The following is a 25,900-nucleotide window of genomic DNA, read 5'->3' on the forward strand; positions in this document are numbered from 1 at the left end:
AATTGGGTTACTTCCTGTCCGGATTCTTTGGTTTCTGAGTTTGTTATACAGTCTGGATATTACACCTCTGTCAGATGTGTCGCTGGTGGAGATTTTCTCCCATTCTGTAGGTTTTCTGTTCGCTTCCCTGGTTGCCTCCTTTGATGTACAGAAGCTTTTTAGTTTAATGAGGTCCCATTTGTTAATTCTCAAGGTGAATTCCTGAACAATTGATGTGACATTTAAAACATCCTTTCCTACACCTATACCTTGTGGGTTTTTCCCAATGTTTTCTTCTAACAGCTTCAGAGTTTCAGTCTTTGCATTGAGGTCTTTGATCCATTTGGAATTGACTTTTGTTCAAGGTGAAAGATAGGGGTTTAGTTTCATTCATCTGCAGGTGGAAATCCAGTTTTGCCAGCACCATTTGCTGAAGATGCTGTCTTTCCTCCAGTGAATATTCTTGATCACTTTGTCAAGTATCAAGTGGCTGAAATTGCATTTACTCTTATTGGGTCTTCAATTTTGTTCCATTGATCTATTTTTGTGCCAATACCATGTTGTATTTATGACTATAGCTCTGTAATACAGCTTAAAATTTGGTATAGTTATCCCCCCGGCTTAGTACTCAGGGTTGCTTTGGCTATCCGAGGTCTTTTGTACTTCCATATGAGTCTTAGGATGTTTTTTTTTTTTCCAAATCTGTGAAAAGTGTCATGTGGATTTTGATTGGCATTGTATTGAATCTGTAAATGACTTTTGTTTGGATGGTCATTTTCACAATATTAATTCTTCCAATCCGTGAGTGTGGGAGGTCCTTCCATTTTCTTGTGTCTTCCTCAATCTCTCTCTTTAAAGATTTAAAATTTTCATTGTAGAGCTCTTTAATATCTTTGGTCAGGTTTATTCCAAGATTTTTTTTTTTTCTTTTGGCAGATATTGTGAAAGGGAGTGTATCCATGTGCGCTTTGTCTGATTGCTGTTATTGGTAAATAGGAAGGCTTCAGACTTTTGTAGGTTAATTTTGTAATGTGCCACTATACTGAATGTATTAATAATTTCTAGGGGTTTTCTGGTGGAATTTTTGGCGTCTCTTAGTTATAATATCATATCATCTGCAAAAAGGGATAATTTGATCTCTTCTTTTCCAATTATTACTCCATTAATTTTCTGCTGTTATCTTATTGCTCTTGGAAGAGTTTCAAGCCCTATATTAAAGAGAAGTGGAGATATTGGATAGCCTTGTCTGGCTCCTGATTTGAATGGGAATGCTTCCAGTTTTACTCCATTTAGAATGATGTTGGCTGTGGTTGTGTTAGATATGGCTTTAATTATGTGGAGGTATGTTCCCTCCAGTCCAGTTCCCTCTCGGACTTTGAACATAAACGCATGTTGAATTTTGTCAAAAGCCTTCTTTGCATCTATTGAGATGACCATGTGGGTCTTGTCTTTGAGCCCATTTATATGATTTATGATGTTTATTAACTTATGTATATTGAACCATGCCTGCATCTCTGGGTAAAGCCAACTTGATCATGCTGAATGATCTCTTTGATGGGTGTCTGTATGCGGTTTGCAAGTTTCTTGAGAATTTTTGCATCTATGTTCATTAGGGATATGGATGTATAGTTTTCTTCTTTGGTTGTATCTTTACCTGGCTTTGGTATTAAAGTGATGCTGGCTTCATAGAAGGAATTTGGAAGTTCTCCCTCCATTTCTATCTTTGTGAATAAATTAAGTAGTATTGCATGTAGATCTTCTTTAAATGTTTGATAGATTTCTGCTATAAACCTATCTGGTCCTGGGCTTTTTTAGTCAAGAGGTTTTGTATTGCTGTTTCATTTTCTTTTTGTGTGATGGGCCTGTTTAAGCTGTTAATCTCTTGGTTTTGTTTTGGTGGTTCCCATGCCTTTCGATATCTGTATATTTATTTTAGGTTTTCAAATTTAGTACTATATAGGTTTTTAAAGTATTCCCTTATAATGTTCTGGATCTTTTTGGTGTCTCTTGTGATCTTTTTGATGTCTCTTGTGATCGATTTTTCCCCTTTCATCTCTGATTTTGTTGATTTGGTGATGCTCTTTCTTTTCGTTAACTGGGCTAGCGGTCTGTCAAACTTGTTTATCTTTTCAAAGAACCAGCTCTTGGATTTGTTGATTCTTTATTGTTTTCTTTGTTTTGAATTCATTAATTTCTGACCAGAATTTTGTTATTTCTTCTTGTCTGCTGGGTTTGGGTTTTGCTTGTATTTGCTTTTCAAGTGTCTTTAGTTGCAATGCTAGATCATTTATTTGTGTTCTTTCCGATGTTTTGATGTAGGCACTTAGAGCTATAAACTTACCTCGAAGGACAGCTTTCAGCATGTCCCAGAGGTTTTATTGTGTTGTATTGTCCTTTGCATTTAATTCCAGGAATACTTTCATTTTTTTCTCAATTTCTCTTTTGACCCATTCATCATTCAGGAGTGTGTTGTGTGGTGATTAGGGCTTCATCTGGTGTTGATTGTAAGTTTTATTGCATGGTGGTCTTATAAAATGAATGGAATTATTTCAATCTTTTTGTATTTTTTGAGGTTTGTTTTGTGCCCCAGTATATGGTCTATTTTGGGGTTGGTTCCATGGGGTGCTGAGTAGAAAGTATGTCCTTTGGTGCTTGGGTAGAAAACTCCCTTTGGTGCTTGGGTGGAATTCTTGGTAAATTTCTTTTAAGTCCATTTTATATATGATATTGTTTAAATTAGATGTCTCTCTGTTAACTCTCTGCTCTGTTGACCTATCTAATGGAGGTAGTGGGGTATTGAAGCCCCCTACTATTAATGAGTTGGGATTCATCTGGGTCTTAAAGTCATGTAATACTGTTTTTATGAAGTTGGGTGCACCAGAGTTTTGTGAATATATGTTAATGATTGCGATATCTTCTTGATTTATTGTTCCTTTGATCAGAATGAAGTGGTCCTCTTTATCTCTTCTGATTAGTTTTAAAGTCTATTTTGTCAGATATTATAATTGCTACACCTGCTTTTTTCTTAGTACCATTTGCTTGGTTTTTTTTTTTTTTTTCATCCTTTCACTTTAAGAGAGTGTCTGTCCTTGAAAGTGAGATGAGTTTCTTTTAGACAACAAAAAGTTGGGGTTTGTTTCTTAATCCATTCACATAGTCTGTGTCTTTTGACTGGGGAGTTCAGTCCATTAATATTTAAAGTTATTAATGAAAGATGACTATTGAATCCTGTCATTTTTATTTCATGTTAAATTCTTGATATAGCTGTACTTTTCCACAGTTATACCTTCATTGAATTTCTGTCCACAACTACTTGGGCTTATTCATTCCTTTCTTCAGCTCTTTGTATTGCTTCAGGAACTCTCTGATGGGCTGGTTTTGTGGACATGGATTCCTTCAGCCTATTTATGTCATGGAAGAGTTTTCTTTCCCCTTCGACTTAATAGACATTTTAACTGGGTATAGTAACCTGGGTTGGCATCTGTGGTCATTTAAAACTGGGTATACTTTGGTGCAGGCTCTTCTTGCTTTCATAGTTTGCACTGAGAAGTCAGCTGTAATCCTAATGCATTTTCCTTTATATGTGGCTTGTTGTTTTTCTTTTGTAGCTTTCAGTATTGTCTCTCTGTTTTGTATGTGTAGTGTTTTTACTGTGATGTGCCATGGAGAATTTCTTTTCTGGTTCTGTCTGTTTGGTGTTTTATATCTTTCTTGTATTTGCATGGGCATATCTTTCTTTAATTTTGGAAGATTTTCTTCCACGATTCTGTTGAAGATCTGGTCCATGCTGTTGTCTTGCAATTCTTCTCTTTCCTGTATGTCTATGATTCGTACATTTGGTCTTTTTATCATGTCACACAGTTCCTGCATATTCTATTCTTGTGATTTCTTAAATTTTTCATAATCTTTGCTTGAGTGGTCTAGTTTATCCACTTTATCTTCAGTCTTGATACCTGTTTTCCATTTCATTCATCCTATTGGTGAGGCTTTCTGCTGTTGTTTCTAATTGGCTTACTGATGTTTCACTTCCTTCTTCATTTCAGCCTGTCTTCTTCAATATTTCTCTTTTATGAATTCACTCAGAAGTTTATCCCTATCTTCCTTCAGTTCTTTGATTTCTTTGTGTACTCTTTAAATTCACTGAATTCTTTTAACATGTTTATAATTTGAGTTCCATGTCCTGCATTATCGCTAGGGGATTTTCATTGTACTCCTTTAGAGGACTATTGGTATTTGGTGGGGATATGTTATTTTGGTTTTTCACATTATTTTTTCTCTGTGATTTTGACATGTGAATTTCTTTTGTAGTTTCTGATTCTTGTGTGAGACTCAAGCCTTCAAGTTTAGGTCTGCTTCTCTTTGTTGACTTTATGTTTGGTTTACTTTTTGAGCATGAAAGGCTGGTTCCTCTAAGCTTCCGGTTCTCTCTTTTGATTTTATATTGGAGTGGCCAGATTGCTTTCATCTTCAGGAGTTCCCACAGAGGCCCAAGTCAGATGAGGATCAAATGATCTCACACTTTCTCATAAGGTCTGGATCCCTCCAGGAAAGATTTTGGCCTCAGGAATCTGGGGGTTGGACTAGCTTGGGAGCTGGGCCCAGGAACGATAATGGTCTAGGGTCGCTGGTGGCTGTGCCACCCAGAGATGCAAAGGAAGATGGGGTCAGGAAGTGGCCCCAAGGTCTCTTGAGGACTGGACTGAGGAGCTGGGTTAATCTGGATGCAAAGAATCAGGAAGAGGAAAGGTCAGCCCCGGTGTCCAGGAAAGAGGCTGGTGGGTTGTGGAGGCCCCGGGAAGTAGAGGGAGGTGAGGGTGGGGTTAGGCCCAGAGTGCTCCTGGGGACTAGAGAAGGAACTGGGTTGTTCTGGATGCAAAGGATCATGAAGCAGTGGTGGTTCCTGGGGGACACTAAGAAAAGGAATGGGATAGGACTCAGCCTAGGAGGAGAGATGGGTGGGGGTGAATGAGGCTGGGAGAGTCAAAGCATGATGGGCACGATCAACTTACCCTGGAGAGAGGCCTGAGGGTGGTCTGATCATAAATTTTTAACTGAAAATATTCGTAATAATGTTTGAAAAGAAACTTTTTTTTAATGAGTCTATGCATATATAGCTTGACACGTCAGATTTTCTTTACCATTTAATGTGGATGGGGGATTAACGAGAAAATCACCGAAAATGATTTGAGCCTGAAAACATGATTGTGAGATTTTCTACGAAGTCATTCATCTCTGTAGAAGAAATCATAATGTATTCATAATTATTTCTATAACTGTTTATAATCCCAAGTAATTACAAAATAATTGTAAGACAACCTGTTCTCTTATGAAAAATTATTTTAGTATTAAGACACCTATTAAAATACTGTTTTCACAATACAAAAACACATAGATTATGAAATATAGGTTCTAAATTCTGAGAGAGAAAGATAATACTCAGTTTAAAAAGAGAAATTACAGAGAAAGTTGTGAATCTGTTATTACTCAGGAAGATTTTACTGTTTTCTTGTTTGAAAAATTCATTTTTTATTTTGAAATTTTCATACAAGTGTTGTATTTCCATCATTTCCACCCCCTTTATCTCTTCTACATCCTCCCAAGTTCTCTTCACAAGTCTCTCTTCTCTCTCTCTCTCTGTCTCTCTCTCATTTCCTGACCTCTACTATTGCACATAAACGTGTGTGTGTGTGTGTGTGTGTGTGTGTGTGTGTGTGTGTGTGTGTAAACAAGTTTCTGGGTCCCTTTAATGATGGTAGTATTTACATGTGTTTAGAGCCAACCACTGGATTAGATAATTTATTGGGGAAATTATCCCTGGGAAAATGGATTCTCCTCGCGGCAGACATTAATTGCCTGCAGCTCTTCATCTAGAAGGGCAACTTTTTGAAGTTTCCCCCATTTGGGTTGGCATGCAGTATTTATATAGTGGATACAGTTCCCCTTGCCTGTTTCTCAAACGCTGCCCTCTCCCACTGGAATCCTTCTCAACAAGCCTGTTTCCCACTCTCATGTCTTCTTTTTTGTGGGAGCACCGGGGATTTTCATTTCCTGTTTGAGCACAGGTGGCAGCTAATGGAGCTGGGGCACCATGGCATGGCTACACCACAGAAGAAAATGACACCTCCAACTTTAACAATATTAATTGGGGACAGTCCCTCAGAGCAGCGAGGCCTCGTGTGCTCTGTCCCCATCCTTGAAGAAATGTAAACTGCTCAATCATGATATATCATGCCCAGAAGCTGTCTCCCCATCCTCTACCTCTCACATTCTTTCTTCTCCCTCTTCCACAATGCTATCTGAGCCTTAGAGGTGATGCAGCTGTCCCATTTAGGGTGCAACAATCAATCATCACTTATATTTGGCACTTTGACCAGTAACAGTTTTCTACACTAACCATGGCCTACTAGAGTAAGAAACTTCTTTGGTGAAGGTGGAGTACATCACTAATGGTGAACTGGAGGTAGGAGTCAGGTACCAGTATACAAATATTACCCCGAGTTTTTCAAAAAAGTGTAATAGTTATTTCAGATTTTGAGATGCACAGGACACTCTGTAAATGAGCACCCTGAGATTAAGGGAATACAAGCAACTAGTGTCAGAGTTGTCCTCTACCCAGTTAATTTTTTTGTTGGTTTTACAATACCTTTGCCATGTTAAAATTAACTGGGAAGTTTTTTTCTATAGTTGCATCAGTTGAAGTTCACTTGGTTTCATTTTATTCATTTTCTTCAGTTTTTTAGTGTGTCTTTCTTGTACGAAGTGGTAGGTTTCAGATAAGTATTTCTCAAGAAAATCATGTACATTGACCAAATCACTATTTCTCATTCACTTTGATCCCTTCACTTCCACATCTTGATAATTTCCACCTTTACTCTCATCTCCTTTTCTCCTTTTGTTTCATGCTATTCTCTCTGTGTGTCTCTCTCTGTATCTCTCTGTGTCTCTCTCCATCTCTCTGTCTCTACCTCTCTGTCTCTATCTCTCTCTCAGACACACTCACATACACACTGTTTTATCAGTCAATAAAGAATTATGGTATCATCAGATGAAATAAAATATGGACTTTTTGCCTTTCTACATTTGACATGTTTCTTTATCTCTTTTCAGCAAATGACATAATTTCACTCTTTTTAACAGTTGGATGAAACTCTAATGTGTGCTTATATATTATCCATTCATCAGTTAACAAACACCAGGCTGTTTCCAAAACATGGCCATTGTGATTGGTAATGTGATAAGTATGGTTGAACAGGTATCTCTGTGGCATAACTGGGCCATAAGTTGGATATATCATGTGTCTTTCTATTTAGGAACATCAATTCATATTCTCATAGTGGTTGGACCAAGACAACTTCACACAAAGAGTGAATAAATGTTCCCCTTTATTCATCCCTTGTTACCGTTTGTTGCTTGTTTTTATAATGATAAACATTATGACAGTCGTCAAATTGAATTATATTTTAGTTTTCTTTGTTTCTGATTCCTGTGTGTGCTGAATGTTTTTCAGATTTGCTTAATCATCTTTTCTTTATCTTTTGAGAACTGTCAAACTATAGAGTGCACAGTGGAGGAGGAGTAAAAAATTTCAGCTAAAAATTATGTGTCATAGAACAGCCTTCGTTAATGTTTCAACAAAAGTGATGATTTTCTTATGTAACCCAATGGTTTTGTACATCTATCCAAACATTTCCTGACAGTATTCTAGAAAGAAGAGAGTATTTGGAGTCATGGTTTGATGATAAAGTCATGTTTTGGATGGTATGAAGTGGACATAAGTGATATTAAGTCCTTCAAATTTTGATTAATTTTAACTCTTTCATGGAAGCTTCTTATTTGTTCATTAATTTAATCTAATAGAAATTCAATATATTTTCTAAGATTGCATGTTTCAAATAAGCACATTCAGGGTTTGTTACATGAATCAAGAAAAAGTTAATGATAAATCAATGAAATAATTCCACCTCATCCTACCTGCTGATTAAACATGTTTGGGTTCATAGTTTCTTTATTTTATTTACTAATACACATAGAATTGAGTAACTTCTCACAATGAGCATTTACATCATTAGGGCTTGAGTCTAATGCCACTACATCATTTGCATCCATCCACCCTTCATTTATTATTTATTCTTGAGATCTACAACAAATCAGCTAACGAAACTTCACATTTTATATGCCCAGGATAAGAGTAATGTATGGCATGAGGGATTCATGAAATAGTATTTAAAAAGTGTGTGAGCAGGCAGGTCTTGAGAGAAATGAAGACTTCTAAGTTGATTACTCAGTAGTTAAGCAGTAAAAACAAAACAAAACAAAAGAGATGAATAGCAAGTGTCAAATCAGTTAAATGTGGTTTTTCTTGCTCAAGGACATGAAAGGAAAGGATTAATTAAAGCTTTTAGAGTGTAAAGGGAAAAATGGATAGAAGACACATTTTACATGTTGGAAGAAGAAAGCTTTGAGAGCATGAGAAGGGTGATGGTGTCACTTAAAATAAACTCAAGGGCATTGCCTTGCTTAGATGCCTGCTGTCCTCCACTGTGTTCAAATCTGGCCTCTCAGTCTCTGCTGGTGAAAATCCTCACCTAGAAACTTAATGCAATACCCAAAGCCAAGCAGAACAGCTTCTGGGGGAACAGAAGAGAAAGACACAATTTGGTGTGGCATATGTATTCAACACAGGTTATTACACATAGTTTTATATTGCAGGTTTGGTAATTTGAAGAACTGTAATTTATATAATGATTTTATAAACATAAATTTAAAAATAGGAGAATATCCCACTTTTTCTAACATTTATAAGATCAGCAATAAAGAGACAGTATTTGGAAGGCAGGTTTGAAGGCAATATCTTTACAAAGAATGTCATTTGAAGTTTTAGGGCCAGTATGATAGCTCAGTGCATACAGGTGTTTGCCATCAAGACTCATGACCAGAGTTTCATCTCCAAGACCCACGTGGTAGAAGGAAAGAGAGAAATTCTGAAAACTGTCTATGCGCCTACATTCATACACACCTGATGAATAAATATAATTTATAAAAATAAATGACATTCTACAAGAATCACAAAACTAACAGGATGATTTGCTTGAAAACCAAGATACTGGAAGGATATTGTCCAGAATTTCTAGATTGAGGAGATTAGGAGAATTTCTTGAGAGTAGAGATCTGAACTGTGCTTTGCTTTTCCACAGATAGAATGGAATATCAAGGGGAAGAATGAGGGGATTTGGTGGGACCTTACAAAGATCAGAATAAAAGGTCTCTGAAATTAAAGGGGCCCATTGAGGATATGTATGGTGTTCTTAATGTTGGTCTTGTTGAAAACTGACAATGTACACTATCAAAATGAATGGTAAAGCTTTGGTAATAATTTAGGGTTTAAAATTTTTATTACCACAATAAACAGAGAATGCATTACTATTGAATGAAAGTAAACATTTTTATATTTAGTACACATATTGATATATTTTATGGTATTCTGTGTTTTTACATTTCTTTGGTGCATATGTGTGCATTGTATAATTGGAGAATGTACTTTTTAGTGAAGGAGTAGGTATATGTATGTGTTTGTGCACATGTTCATGTGTGCATAATTTACATGTGTAGGCCAGAGGTGGATATCTGGTGTCTTTTTTCTGTCAGGCTCCACCTTTTTTTTTTGTGACAAAGTTTAGTGGTGATCCTGAAGCTCATGTATTTTGCTTTATTGACTGGCCAATGAGCTTCAGGGTTCTGTGTCTATGCTACTATGATGGTATCACATGCCCAAGATATCCTTAGCTTTATTAAACAGAGGTTCTGGGAATCCAAATTCAGGTTCTCATTCTTCCACAGAAGGCACATTACTGATTAAGCCCTTTCACCAATCACTATATTCTAGCTTTTGAAAGAGACTTATTTGCTTATACTGGACCTTCTAGATTACACAACTTAATTTTCCTTCATTTTTATGTACATCTAAAGTAACTAGTTTGTTAACTAATTAACTGATTAATTGTTCTAATTGTGGGAGTCTTCCATGTAGCTCAGGTTGGCCTTAAACTTATGATCCTCCTGGTTTGTCATCCTGATAGCTGGGATTCTTGCTGTGTACCAACATGTATTATTTATGTCTATGACAAAAATTGGCAAAATTTGGTTGTTTGGGATATCACCTGAAAAATTTCCATGTATGTCTAGAGTGGTATTTTCCACATCTAATTAGTGATAAATTTATAGACCGCATAAAGTGGTTGATCATCCTCAGTGTGAGTCGGCTATATCCAGTCTTTTTAGGGATGGAGTAGAGCAAAATATAGAAAAGACTTTTTTCCCCAGAACTACTTGGGTAATATATTTCATTTTCTAGTTCACTGGAGTGAGATAACATCATTGACCTTGCTGCTTCCCTGAACCTGGGTTTGGCTTGAAATACACTACCCTTCTCTGGGAGCTTTGAGACATTACCACATATGGTTTCTGGTATTCAAAGTTCTTGCCAATTCCTCAATATGTGTATATCTCTGTTTATAAATATTTTGTTCTCCTAAAGGACCTAACTCAGACAAAATACAAAATAATATACTTATAATGAAGAGAAACCATATTTCAGCCAACTGAAAGGAATCAGATTTCAGAAAAACAAAGAAAATTGTTTTTACTATGAAATTATAATGGCTAAAGAGGAACTTCCTTGAAAATTACCAGAAAGTACAAAGTAACAAGATGGCCACAGGATACTTAATAACAGGTACTGTTGAAAATAGCTATTCCTAGAGTTAGCATAAATGCTCTGTTTAATTTTATTAATGGCTTCTCAAGAGGAAATTGCAACATGTCAGTTTCTAAGTTATAAATGGAATCTGGAGGATGATTTGAATTTAATTCAGATAAATTTCTCCATATACTTGTTTTTTCAAAGGACGGTTTTAAAAAATAAATATGCAAGCTGAAGGCAATCAAGCAAAATTAGTTCATGCAGTTCACATTATGTGAGTTAGAGTAGCAATGATAAGATGTAGCTTAAGAATGAAGGTTTCATTACTAATTTAAGAAATTGAGGCACCTGGTCTTCTTCTGGATTCTTATCCAAATTGTATATAATTTTCTTATGTCTTTGAGTAAAAGAACCATTCAAGATTCTCAGGGCATGATGATATTTTCCTCACTTTGATATACCATGGACAACAAAATCCTAATTAAAGGTTCTGTCATCTGATAGATGACTCTGATAGAAATCAATCTTGTTCTAAAATTTAATGTGTTGTTTCATGTGATAAGACTGTTGAATGGTGACAAAAGTTTCAGGCAGGATAAAGTTTCAGTAAAATAAGTTCACTGACTTATGTTCCAGCCACCTCCAGTCACCATGCTCCCTGCCATGACAGATTGTTATTCCCCTGGAACGGAGCTCAAATAAACTCTTGCTTTTATATGCATAAAAAAAGAATCATCCTAAAGTTCCTTTACTGAGCATCAACAATGACAAGAAAAGAAAAGACAATTCTTGGAGATGTAGATATTTTTCTCATTAGCAAAGAATTCATGACACTTTTACAATGAAGGATATTTGGGTTAAATGCCTAAATGAATAGGACTTAACATGTATGGCAGAATACATGGTTGGTTGGGGGAATGGGAGAGGCATGAATGGGAGAGGGGATGTAAATTTTATTAAGAACTGTTATACAAAATTACAAAAGCTCAATAAAAAACAAAATGTGATCCTGGAAAACACAATGAGAGGGGAAGGTAGCATTTATGAACAGTAATCACTAGGAAGAAAAATAATAATAAAAAGAAAGTTTAGGAGGATTTTTCCCTTTGCCTTTGAATGCGTAAGAGATGGGAAGATATTTTGGTCATCCAATTAAAAGTAACTGAAAGAATAATCTGATATTCCAGATAATGTGTGATTTTTCTCTTTTCATTGTAGAATCACAGAAATCCAACAAGTTCAAAACTTCTGTAGGGTCAGCGTACAGGCCATGCCAATAAGCTATTTAAAGTAAACAGATAAAGAAAACTATGAAATGATATAATTTAAGATTCTATGAGTTAATTCACACCGATGTAGTACTTTATTATTATAGAAGAGACTAGCACAGTCATATCATGAAACAAGTATATATTTTGAGTTGCTATGTCACTAAAACCTAAATTTTATTTGTAAGGATTTGTTTTCATGTGTTATGAAGCAAAAAAGACAACTGACATGAGAATACCAAGATAAAAACTAGTAACTGTTGTATGTGTAGTTATAGACACATTTGTAAAAACAGGAAAGCCAAAAGCAGAGAGATTTGGAAATCAGGTTCTTATAAAAGTTTGCAAGGATATTTCTGAAATAGGATATTTTAAAATTTAAAAGAAAAAGATGTCAGTAAAAGAATCTTGAATTAATAAATTGATACAGAAACAATACATTAAAAAGTGATCCCTTATTTTATTTTTTACAGAAATATTTAAGGGACCCACTACTAAAAGATTTTGAGTATAAGACTAGAAATTGAGAAGATAGATAATATTGAAATCTTCCTAGAAAAGAATTTTATGAGAAACAGCTAAATAGTTCCAATGAAGTGGATTCATGTCCATTAAGCATGATCAAGAAATGTCAAAGGCTTCTCATGGTAACTGAGTCTGTCCAAAAACACTTTTCATATTCAACAAATATAAAATAAAAAAGCCTATACAATGTTCCTGTAGAGGAGGAAAGCCTCATGTAGCTCCCTCTGGGAGCACATGCTTCCAATTTCCCACTTCAGAAACGATGATGGCACATCATGGACAAGCAGTTTTCAGAGGTTAGGACCACAGTTCCTAAAGGGTTTTGTGTTAGAAGTTCCTTCCAACATGCTAAGTTAGTTTGAACAATGTTGTTACTTTACCCCAACTGAGTGTGCATTTTGAAACTATCAAAATTCTTTCCAGTGATGCTTACTTAGATCATGGTTGTCCAGCCCAAATTATAAATCTCCTTTTTTTTTTTCTAATAGGAATGTTTGGCTTTTGAATTATGTTTGTTGAATCATCTAATGTTATGTGAGTATGTATGTGTGTGTCCTGCAGAAAAACGTTTCTTTTCCTACTGTGTAGATATCCTGCCTAAAAAGTGACATATCTGAATTTGATGGAAGATAGGGAATATAGAATGTCAACAGTAACACCACCAGTAGACAAATGGTACATTAGACGAGCTTTCTCAGGTGTAGAAACAAAAGTCTTTGCATCCTATAAGATATATTCAAAACACTGTCTTGTGCATTATAAAATCTGAACTTATAACCTTTCATACAGTTATATTATTTGATTGACTTTGATTAGTAGAATTTGGAAACAGTTAACAGTAAATGTGTCTTGGCTTGTTCCAAATCATATCAAGCCCCAGGAAATTTTATTCATTCAACAAAGTACATACAGCCCAGTGTTCCTAACGAACATCCTGATGATGTATTGGGCATGAGTTCAAATGACCAGGGAAAAAGAAGCTGGCCTACATAAGACTGTAATCCAAATGGGAAAGAAAATTTGCTCTGCTAAGTGATGTTTTCTTTGCTTTAAACCTCAAAAAAATTTTATTGAGAATTTCATACATGCATATAAGGTGTTTTGGTCAAATCCACAGCTACTCCCTCCCCTCCAAATCCCTCCATATCTCCCCAACACTTTTTGTCTGACAACTTCCTCTATTCCTTCTTTATGGGCCTTTTTGCTATTCTAACATTCCTCCCTTTGAAGAGGTAATCCTAAAATCTTTTAGGGATCAGATAAAAGCTCCAAAAAACTTTTGATATTTTTGGCCTTTGGGACAAAGTTGCTAAGAGGCCAAATACATTTTGACTTTTAGCAAGAAACTGGCTATTTTTCTTTAGGGTCTTTAATCTTTGGTTATACTTTCCTTTTGGGTGTTTAAGACCATACAGTTGTCCCAAATAAACCAATTTATTTTTACTATTCAGGTCATTGGAAGATCTGATCCTCAGGGGTCACATGGGCTTGGGAGGAGCCCCTGCCTCATTTTTTTTTTTTTACTCATTCCATATATGTGAAGATAAGTCAAAGGCCCTACTCAACCATGGCTGGCTTCACTTGGAAGCATGGAGTAGATGTTTCCTCTGAGTTGACCCTCCTCTTTGTAGACTGGACACTGGTTCATGTCCATCTGGTGGGGCCTCCATGGCCTTCCTGAACAAGAGGACAAGTGACTTACCAGTTACAGGACATTTTAAGAGATGCTCCATAATTCCCTGGAACTTAGTCAGTCTTGAGGGCAAGGAGCAAAAATCTGTCCTTTCAGTCCCTCTGACCAGATTAGCATAGGCCTCAAAGCATGGCTGTTAAGCATACAAGAAGGTTAGTTCCACCAGTCTGGTACTTTTAATTACCATGTGCTATGTAGATGAAACTTGGGCAAAAAGAAAATGTTCTCAGATAAACCTTGACTAGACACATATATGTATTCCTTAAACTAGTTGACTAAACTATGATGTAAGAAATTTTAAGATTATGTGTGTATTATTTTTGTTTCTTCCTTTTTATAACATAACAAACCCACATAGACCTTCATTACTTGCTTAGAATTTCTCATTTTTTCTATTTTGGAAAATATCTGCATTCCCATATCATTTTAACATCTTTTACATTCTAATTTTCTTTTTTAATAATTGAGACATAATAACATTAATTAATAAATTTTCTGTTTTAAGATTTCTTTTCCTGGGGATACTAAGCAATGCTTATCCCCTTTTAAGGTTCTAGTATCAAACCAATGTTTAATTAGAGTTTTCCTGGAAAACCAATGAATTTACTGAGCTTACTTACAAAGATGACTGAGGGGTTGCTGAGGTGTGAATGACCTGAGGGCATGCATATTGGAAAGCCTTTACCTAGCATGGATCAAACCTTCTCTTCCTTGCCTTCCCAAGATTATATACATTAGCCCTCCCCAAATCCAAAAGACCATGCATGATTAGGGCCAAAATACATACACTTGGCTGGGAAGAGTGGCTGGATACTCCAGTAAATGATGTTTTCTAAATGAGTATAGGTTGCAATACTACAGTCTGTTCTTACCTTCTCTCACCATTAAATGAAATAATGATCAGGAATTCTGATAAAAAAGAAAAAAGCTAAAGATGAAATTCTAAATAGAACATATCATTAAATAAAAAATGCACAAAAATTTCCATATAATTTTCTTCTCTGTTTCTTGTAGAAAAAGCAACACCAGCACCCCCCCACCCCCAGCTGCCATTTGTTGTTTCTGAAATGCTGAGTGAACATTGAAGAGCAAGTTCTGGTTACATTTTGGCCAGGAAAGGATACAAATATCAAATTGGCTTGCATGTTGGCGAAGGCTCAGGGGTTCATCGTGCATGGAAGTATTATCCAATATACTTTTATAGAAAGGAATAAATCCTAGCACAGTACTTTTAACACTATAACTGAACAAATTCTAGAGAGAAATCCAACAATTTATGTTAGCAAAAGCCAGCTGAGCCCTACTATCTAAAGCCATTAGAAAATAGAGAATGAGCAAAAAATAGACAAGAGTCACTGTCCTTGAAAATAAAGCACTGCTAGAATGTAATGCAGTGGCCCAGAGTGAGTAGACTGTGAGGTAAGACAGATACGGTTTAAACCTAGAGCATGCATCAAAGATAGGGCATGAACTATATAGCAAATTACCCAAGTAAAAGGGAAAATTAAAGATGATAGTAGAATGCATGTGATATGAAAGAATTTGGAGAGGGGATCCTAAGTGATATAGCTTAAATGGGAATGGAGACGTGGGAATAAGTACGAAGATAGAGTGGGGTATTATCAAAACTAAGGATGTAAGTGGAAGCCTTTGGAAAATCCACTAGTTTGTAAAGTATTCAAACATATAGTTAACAATAAGAGTTTGAATAGACAGACCCTGTATGGGTAAACAATGCTGGTCCTGGAAGGCATGAATTATTAAATGAGAATCTCACTGCCAGGCATGGTGTACCTCACTCAAAATTACAGGTCAGGGAGGCCTTACAGTCACATCAAACAACACAAGCTATTGGTATTGCTCTTGGTTGCCCACAATAACTAGATGGCAAGATCAAATTGCTAAAGATATCACATGCTTTGGTCGCATGACATAGATAAATCAATCTTGAACTAACAGGAAAACTTTCTACCTGTTGGCTAATTTTCATAGCTCTGGAAGGTGTTATGCAAGCTGATGGGGAGAAAAAAAATATTGATGATCTTACATAGTGGTGGACACTCATGCTACAGTACTGGTTTGCCAAGCAAGATGAGTCTGTTGGTACAATAGTGGCATGATGTACAAGGGTAACCAGCTGCCTTCTGTTTGGATTTGATGTTTGGTCCAAAGGGTAGAATTCATGTAAATTTGGTTAAAAATCCATGACTCTGGAAATCATAGGCCCAACAGAGACACATGACTGTTCAAAGTCCAAAGAATAAGTGAGTCTGAGAACCTAGTCATACATACAAAGGACCTCTATGTCAATATCCCCATCCCACTCTCAAAAAGATCAGGGTACATTGCAGAAGAGGGGAGAGGTGGAAAGGATGTAAGAAAGTTGTAGAATTGGATGGATACTATGAAATATTCTTTTCTGGGTGTCACACGGCTATTGCAAACATGAACTTACAACAGCTATGGTTTCTTGTAGAAGCTCTTCAAAAACATCAAGTCAATTTATATCCCAGCATGGAGATTTTGGCACTTGAGGGCTGCTAGGGGGTAGATAGTCATTTTCTTTGAGGGAGTTTCCACTGATAGATTTCACATACAAAAGAGACAGTCCATCTCCATGGGAATAAAGGCAGAACTACCTGGACTCAGTGGATTATATTTAAAAGAAAAAGGAAAAGATGTATTTGGTGGCATATGCCTTTAATCCCAGCATTTGGTAGGCTGAGGAAAATGGGTCTCTATGAGACAGAGGAAAAACTGGACTACATACAGAATTCCAAGTCAGCTGAGTTACAGGGAGACCCCTGTCTCAACCCTGCATCCTTGCAAAACAAGAAAAAGAAAAAGAAAGCACATAAAATTGAGAGGCAGATAGATGGGGGGAGCTAACAGACATTATTTGGGGAGATTGGAAGGTAGATATGATTAACTGTATACATTTGTGAAAATTTCAAAGAATAAAAGAGCAGCAGTTTAAGGAAATGTGGGGAACAGCAAGATAATTTCAATGATAAAAATATGTTGAATGAGACTGATATAAAGATATTCATGTGTATGAATAGGAAAAATCTCATTCAGATTATGAAAATATATATAGGTGCAAAAACATATATTGTTACATTCTACAACATATTTCTACAAAGTACATAAATTAAAGTTCACAATGTATTATAAGAAGCCTCATCCTTCAACTTTGGCAGACTGCCAGGCATTTTTCTTTTGCGAGCTCTCTGTTTAGCTCCTTATCCCATCTTTTAATTTGGTTACCCCCTTTCTTGATTTTTGTTTTTTGAGTTCATTATATATTCTGGATGTTAAACCCCTGCCATATGTGTCACTGGTGAAGATTTTCTCCCATTCTGTGAGTTTTCTCTTCACATCCTGGTTGCCTCCTTTGATGTACAGAAGCTTTTTAGTTTAATGAGGTCCCATTTGTTGATTCTTAACCTTGTTTCCTTGAGCAATTGATGTCCAGTTTAGAAAATCCTTTCCTACACCTATATTCTATAGGTTTTTGCCGATATTTTCTTCTAACAGTTTCAGAGTTTCAGGCTTCACATTGAGGTCTTTGATCCTTCTGGAATTGACTTTTAAGCAGGGTGAAAGATAGGGGTTTAGTTTCATTCTTCTACAGATGGCTATCCAGTTTTGCCAGCACAATTTTCTGAACATGCTGTCTTTCCCCCAGTGAATGTTCTTGGCCCCTTTGTCAAATATCATGTGGCTGAAATTGCATGTAATCATATTTGGGTCTTCAATTTTGTTGCTTTGATCTATGGGTCTATTTTTGTACCAGTACCATGTTGTTTTTAGGACTATAGCTCTATAATACACTTTAATACCTGGTGTAGTAATCCTCCAAGAACTGCTCTTATTACTCGGGGTTGTTTTGGCTATCTGAGGTCTTTTGCACTTCCATATGAATCTTGGTATGGTTTTCTTTCAAATTCTGTGAAAAATGTCACAGAGATTTTGATTGGCATTGCATTGAATCTATAAATGGCTTTTGATAGAATGGTAATTTTCACAATATTAATTCTTCCAATCCATGAGCATATGAGGTCCTTCAAACTTCTGATGTCTTCCTCAATCTCTTTCTTTAAAGATTTAAAAATTTCATTGTAGATGTCTTTAATGTCTTTGGTCAGGTTTATTCTGAGATATTTTATTTTTCTTTGCAGCTATTGTGAAGGGGGGTGTTTCCATATACTCTTTCTCTGAATGCTCTTTATTGGTATATAGAAAGGCTACATACTTTCATAGATTAATTTTGTAACCTGCAACCTTACTGAACATGTTAATAATTTCCAGGAGTTTTCTGGTGGAATTTTTGGCATCCCTTAGATATAATAACTTATAATCTGCAAAAAGGGATAATTTGATCTCTTCTTTTCTAGTTATTAGTTTTTAATTTGCTTCTTTTGTCTTATTGTTCTTGCACGAGTTTCAAACACTATGTTAAAGAGGAGTGGAGATAGTGGTTAGCCTTGTCTAGTTCCTGATTTCAATGGGAATGCTTCCAGTTTTTTTCCATTTAGAATGGTGTTGGCTGTTGGTTTATTATATATGGCTTTAATTATGTTGAGGTATGCTCCCTCCAGTCCAGTTCCCTCTAGGACTTTGAACATAAATGCATGCCGATTTTTGTCAAAGTCTATCTCTGCATCTATTAAGATGACCATGTGGTTCTTGTCTTTGAGTCCATTTATATGATTTATGACACATCCTGACTTACGTATATTAAACCATCACTGCATCTATGGAATGCAGCTGACTTGATCATGGTGGATGATCTTTTTGATGTGTGTCTGTTTAAGCTCTTAATCCCTTGTTGGTTTAGTTTTGGTGGGCCCCATGCCTTTAGATACCTGTCCATTTCTTTTCAGTTTTCAAATTTAGCAGCATATAGGTTTTTAAAGTATTCCCTTATAATGTTCTGGATCATTTTGGTGTCTGTTGTGATGTTTCCCCTTTCATCTCTGATTTTGTTGATTTGGAGGTGCTCTTTCTTTTGGTTAACTTGGCTAGTGGTCTGTCAATCTTGTTTATCTTTTCAAAGAATCAGCTCTTGGATTTGTTGATTCTTTGTATTGTTTTCTTTTTTTCAATTTCATTCATTTATGTTCACATTTTTATTTCTTCTTCTCTGCTGGGTTTGGGTTTCATTTGTTGTTGCATTTCAAGTTTCTTGATTTGCAATGTTAAATCATTTATCTGTGTTCTTTCTGATTTCTTAATGTAGGCACTTAGAGCTATAAACTAACCTCTAAGGACAGTTTTCAGCATGTCCCAGTGTTTTTTGTTGTGTTGTATTGTCCTTTTCATTTAGTCCCAGGAATACTTTTATTTCTTTCTTAATTTCTTTTGACTCATTCATCATTCAGGAGTGTGTTGCTTAATCTCCATGTGTTCATTTAGTTACTGGGGCTTCTTCAAGCATTCATTTATAGCTTTATTGCACTGTGGTCTGGTAGAATGCATGGAATTATTTCAATTTTTTGTACTTGTTGAGGTTTGTTTTGTGCCCCAGTATATGGTCAATTTTGGAAAGGTTCAATGGGGTGCTAAATGGAATGTATATCCTGTGGTGCTTGGGTGGAGTACCCGGTAGACGTCTGTTAGATCCATTTGATCTGTGGTATTGTTTAATTCAGATGTCTCTCTGTTAACTCTCTGTCCTTTTGACCTATCTAATGGGAACAGTGGGGTATTGAAGTCCCTTACTCTTAATGAATTGGGATTAATCTGGGTTTAAAGTCCTGTAGTATTGTTTTTATGAAGTTGGGTGCGCCAAAGTTTGGTGAATATATGTTCATGATTGTAATATCTTCGTGGTTTATTGTTCCTTTGATTAGTATGAAGTGGCCCTCTTTATTTCTTCTGATTAGTTTTAGTTTAGTGTCTATTTTGTCAGGTATTAGAATTGCAACACCTGCTTTTTTCTTAGTACCATTCGCTTGGTATATTTTTTTCCATCCTTTCACCTTAAGGTAGTGCCTGCCTTGAAAGTGAGGTGAGTTTCTTGCAGAGAACAAAAGATGGGGTTTGTTCTTTAATCCATTCACCTAGTGTGTGTCTTTTGATGGGGAGTTCAGTCCATTGATATTTAAAGTTGTTAATGAAAGATGTGTATTGAATCCAATCATTTTTGTTTCTGTTCACATTTTTTGACATAGCTGTGCTTTGCCACAATTATACCTTCATTGAATTTCTTTCTGCAACCCTTTGAGTATAGTCATTCCCTTCTTGAGCTCTTTGTATTGCTTCAAGAATTCTATGAAGGGCTGGATTTCTGGACATGAATTCTTTCAGCCTATTTATGTAATGGATGATTTTTCTTTCCCCTTCAGCTATAATAGATATTTTGGCTGTGTATAGTAACCTGGGTTGGCAACTGTTGTCATTTAAAATTGGGACTACTTTGGTCCAGGTTCTTCTGGCCTTCATAGTTTGCACTGAAAAGTCAGCTGCAATCCTGATGGGTTTTCCTTTATATGTGACTTGTTGTTTTTCTTTTGCAGCTTTCAGTATTCTCTCTTTGTTCTGTACATTTACTGTTTTTAACTATAATATGTCATGGAGAGTTTTTTTTTTTCTGGTCGTATTTGGTGCTCTATATGCTTATTATATTTGTATGGGCCTGACTTTCTTTAATTTTGGGAAATTTTCTTCTACAATCCTGTTGAAGATCTGATCCATACCATTATCTTGATATTGTTATCCTTCCTGTATGCCTATTATTCATAAGCTTTGTCTTTTTATGGTGTCACAGAATTCCTGCATATTCCACTCACATTTTCTTAAATTTTTCATAATCTTTGCTTGAGTGGTCTAGTTTATTAAGTTTATCTTCCAGTCTTGGTATTCTGTTTTCCATTTCATTCATCCTATTGGTGAGGATTTCTCCTCTCATTTCTAAATGGCTTATTGAGTGTTTCACTTCCTTCTGCATTTCACACTGAGTAGTCTTCAATATTTCTCTTTTTGAATTCTTTCAGTAGTTTATCCCTGTCTTCCTTCAGTTCTTTGACTTCTTTGTTTGTATGTTCTTTAAATTCACTGAATTCTTTTATCATGTTTATAAAAATTCTTTTGAGTTCCATGTCCTGTGTTATCTCTAGGGGAGTTCTCATTGAACTCCTTTAGAGGACTATTGTTATTTGGTGGAGATAGTTGTTTTGGTTTTTCATGTTATTTTTAATCTGCAACTCTGCCATGTGAATTTCTTTCATAGTTTCTGATTCTTGTGTGAGAGTCAAACCTTCAAGCTTAAGTCTGCTTATTTTTGTAAACTTTATGCGACTTTGTGGTTTACTTGTTGGGCATGAAAAGCTGGTTGGTCTAGCCTTCTGGTTCTCTCTTTTGATTTTATATTGGAGTGGTCATATTGGTTTCATCTTCAGGAGTTCCCACAGAGGCCCATGTCAGATGATGTGACCATTCCGTTTGGGCCACTTTCTTGGTCATCGCCCTTGCCACCCAATCTTGGACCCAGGGCTGGTGAGGAGGCTGTGTCTGCAGAGCCGCATTCAGACACAGGAGACTGGGTTCAGAGACGCAGGTCTACTTTATTGAGGGAGGTGTAGTTGGTACCCTGGGTTAGGGGGCCATCTCATGTCCTAAAAAGCTGTTATCAAAGCAAACTAACATACTTCCACATCTCCCACTTTTTGTTTAAAAGATGGGCTATTTTGAGGTCCAAACTGGAGGTTTTGTAGCAAGGCTGGTGCAATATAAAGAAGGAAGAGGTCTACTGGATGAAGCAACTTAGGGCAATGGCTAGACCATCTTGGAGTGTGATCACAAGACCTGAACAGACTAGCCTGTTGGCATCGTCTCATCTGAGCCAGGGCCTTCAAATTATTTTTAGTCCAGGAATCTCTAAGATCAACATCCGCATGATCTGAGCCAAGATAGTCCCCAGAAAGTCTTCCAACAGGACAACTCAAGTTCTTTTAGGCCCATTGTATGGCTGTGGCAATGATTTTTATCCTTTTTATATCTGGGTCTGGGCATGACTGGGGGTAGGGGATAAGAAGAGAGACAGTGTCCATCATAAGTTGAATCGTAGCAAGCCAGTCTCTAATAAAGTTAAGTAAGGCTCTTAAAAGAATTGGGCCACAGGTTAAGGCCAGAAGGAACAAGGCCAGAGGCCCAATTAAGGCAGAGAGGAGTGTTGTGAGCCAAGAAGAAGACTGGAATAGTGACTCATACCAGTTTTGGTTCTTTATCCTGGCCTGTTCTCTCTCTAAGATCCTTTTGCGGACTAAGCTCAAGGAGTCCCTTATGACACCAGAATGATTAGCATAGAGACAGCACTGTTCTCCTAGAGCATCACATACTCCTCCCTGTTGAAGGAGTAAGAGGTCCAGGCCCCTCCTAATTTGTAAGGTGACCATGGCAAGGGAGGGCAGGGAATGCTCAAGATGTTCTATAGCAGTTTGTAAATCTTTTAAGTCCGAATCAATAGCCATACTCAGGGCATCATAATTTTTGTCCTGTAGGATCAGTGCTGACATTCCTAACCCAAAGGCTCCGGCAACACTGATCCCCAAAAGAGTGGTGCCAGCAATCACCAGGGCAGCTGCCCTCCTATGGTGTGAATGTTCCAATAGGGAAAGCTTAAGGTCCATCTTGTCCCCTGAATAAAGGTTGACTCTTGGGGTTAGCTGGACTAGCAGGTACCATGAGGGGCCAGAACGGTTGAGAGTGATTAAGTGGATACAAGGAATGAGCCCAAAAGAAAAAGCATTCCAGGCTTCGGGAGGAGGTTGTAAGTAAGGTTTATTAGAGGGGAGGTAGGTGGTTTGGTTCTGGGGCTTGTGGCATTGGGCTGCCTTTTCCATGGGTTGGGTTTATGGTTTTGTCACCATCTCTGAGGCTGATCCAGATGGGGGCCAGGATCCAGATGGGGGCTGGAACATTATCTGGAAAGACACAAGCATAGCTTCACCCCTGTGTTAATAATAAGCTTGGACCCTTCCGCTCTCTTGTGAGGGGGGGTCCTTCTATCTCACCATGGGGGTGGGAGTGGGATGAATGAATGCCCCCCAATGCTTTATTTTTAGTGGGAGGCCATTGGAGTCAAATTTTAGAAAATTTAGGGCAAATAGAGCTTGTTATATAACAAAATTTGGATCTTTATAGTGGGGGCCTTTGTCAATCAGGTCCCCTCTGCTTCAGGTCCCCTCCAGAGTGCTGGGAACCTCCAGCTTGCAGCTAGGCTACTGGGGCCACCACGACTGTGGGGTTGTGGCCTGTGGAGGACAAATTCAAGAGACCAGGTGGCGCTGCCCGAGTGCAGCCAGAGGCAGCTGAGCGGTGGCCATGACAGCTGGGACCTGGTGCTCCTGACTGGACAGCCAAACTTGGACAGGCACCATTGAGGAGCTGCTGAGGAGCCTGGGAGGTGGCTGCCAGAACTCCCCTCCATGGCCTCCCTGTCCATCCTTGGGATGCTGGGAAAATGCAGCCTGGGGTCTGGGCCCATTTGGCTCCTCCGCTGCCCCGGAGCTGAGGAGGGCTCTGCAGGCAGGTGGTGATGGGGGTGTCTCCTCCTGGCTTCTGGACTGGCAAAGCTGGCTGCTGTGCCATGGCTTCCTCTACCTGACGCTCTATGTGCAGGTGTCTCAGCCCAAACCCTGCTAGCAGAGTGGCTCCTGCTTTTTGGGCCGCTGTGTCAAATCTACCTGCCTGTGTGACCCAGGCTGGGTGGGGAACCAGTGCCAGCACTGTCAGGGCAAGTTTAAATTAACAGAACCCTCTGGATATTTAACAGATGGTCCAATTACCTATAAATATAAAACTAAATGTAAATGGCTAATTGAAGGCTATCTAAATGCAGTGTTAAGGTTAAGATTCAGTCATTTGCTACAGAATGTAGCTGGGATCATATGTATGTTTATGATGGACTTTTATATATGTACCTTTAATAGCTGTACTTACTGGTTTGATTGTCCCTGAAGTAAGGGGAAATGAAACTGTGCCTGAAGTTGTTACAACATCTGGCTATGTACTATTATACTTTGTCAGTGATGTTATATATAATCTAACAGGTTTTAACATTTTTTATTTAATCATTTTTTGTCATAACAATTGCTCTGGTCATGGAAAGTGTACAACTAGTGTCTCTGTTGCAAGTCAAGTGTATTGTAACTGTGATAAATATTAGAACGGGGAAACAAGTGATATTCCTTGCTGTAAAGCCAATTGTGGCAGTCCAGATCATGGCTGCTGTGACCTAACAGGAAAAAAACTGTGTGTCTGCAGTGATAGTTGGCAAGGTCCTGATTGGTCTTTGAATGCTTCTTTAATTGAGTTTACTGGATTTTGTCCAATGTTAAGCCTTTTAGTCCTTTTGTAGGTCGTGCTTCACATAAAGCAGTTTTACATGGGAAGTTTATATGGGTGATTGGTGGATGCCCTACTAGAGCATCAAACCCTATATTTTGAACATTGGCACAACTATTGTGCTCTGTTGTTGCTTACACTCAGCTTGATAAGCAGCTTTCCATAAGAGGAAGTCTCCTCTCTGTAAACAGGTGTGAGCAATATGTTGCTAATCATAGGGGGTATTGGCCGCATGGCTGATTGTATCTAAAAGTTGAATAAACCAGGGGGAATGAATACCATCCTCAAGTGCCGCCTTGCATAAATTTTTAAGGTTTCATGGGAAGATGGGTTCTAGACATTTGGGTTTTGATGACCCTGAGCAAACGTAACAGGGAAGAACTGTGGAGTGTTGTCCTCCGAACCAAACAGAAAGGAAGTTGGGGAAAGGGGCTTCCAGTCTTCCTCTCCCAGAGAAGGGTAAGGGGGAGGGGCTCCCCCACAGCATGCAAGGGGTGGAGGCAAATGGCTAACACCCTGTAATAGCAGAGCAGAGGGTGGTGTGACTTCCTGCTTTTTACTAAGGGCGCCCTCAGTCCCTAGTCTCTTGTTTTTTGAATCCTTAGCAGGAGACATGGAGCCCATTGTTCATGATCCCAGCAGCAGGACTCCACAAACCAAGGGGCAAGATCCAAAACTTCATCTAGCACTTTGACTACATCCTTTTCTGTTACCTTAATTCACCTGCTGCTGAGGGAAAAACCAATGCTGCAGCACAGGGGCAGGAGGCAGCTGGATGACTGTTCCCCATACTGGAGGTTACTCACACTGCAAGACGTACCCAGAGGGACTCAGGAGCTGTTTACGGAGATGATAGGTGGAGACAGGAGCAACACACCAAACCAGAGACCAAGTCTGCAAGGGTCCCACATTTAGGCACCAGCTGCATCTGTTCCATTTGGGCCACTTTCACGGTCACTGCCCCTGCCACCTGATCCCAGACCCCAGGGCTGGTGAAGAGGCTGTGTCAGTGGTTCCACATTCAGACACAGGAGACAGGGTTCAGGGACACAGATCTACTTCACTGAGGAAATAGTGAGCTTATATAGGGTTTTTAAGTCATTAAGGAGAGAGTACAATGATCATTCAGGAGAGAGTGCAATGATCATTCAGGAGAGAGTGCAATGATCAGGTCATACATGAGCAGACAGCTTAGGTTTCGGTTTACAGTTTTGTTTTACTGATCAGGACTAGAATTCCTGTAAATCATGTCATCAGCCAGCCCTAGGAGGGGGGGTAGTTTGTTCCCTGGGGTTAGAGGGCCATCTTGTGTCCTAAAAAGCTGTTTATCAAAGCAAACTAACACACTCCAATAAGATGATGCCAGTCAAGTTGAATCTGAAAAAT

At 37.8% G+C, this 25,900-nt stretch overlaps 1 pseudogene; it reads left to right on the forward strand.

Annotated features, from left to right (window-relative positions):
• The window catches only part of LOC103724652, a 90,223-nt pseudogene extending 65,607 nt beyond the window's left edge, over window positions 1-24,616 (forward strand).
• Window positions 24,617-25,900: the final 1,284 nt, after the last annotated feature.

The sequence above is a fragment of the Nannospalax galili genome, unplaced genomic scaffold, assembly GCF_000622305.1.
Source record: "Nannospalax galili isolate Female #2095 unplaced genomic scaffold, S.galili_v1.0 scaffold207, whole genome shotgun sequence".
Classification (NCBI taxonomy): Eukaryota; Metazoa; Chordata; class Mammalia; order Rodentia; family Spalacidae; genus Nannospalax; species Nannospalax galili.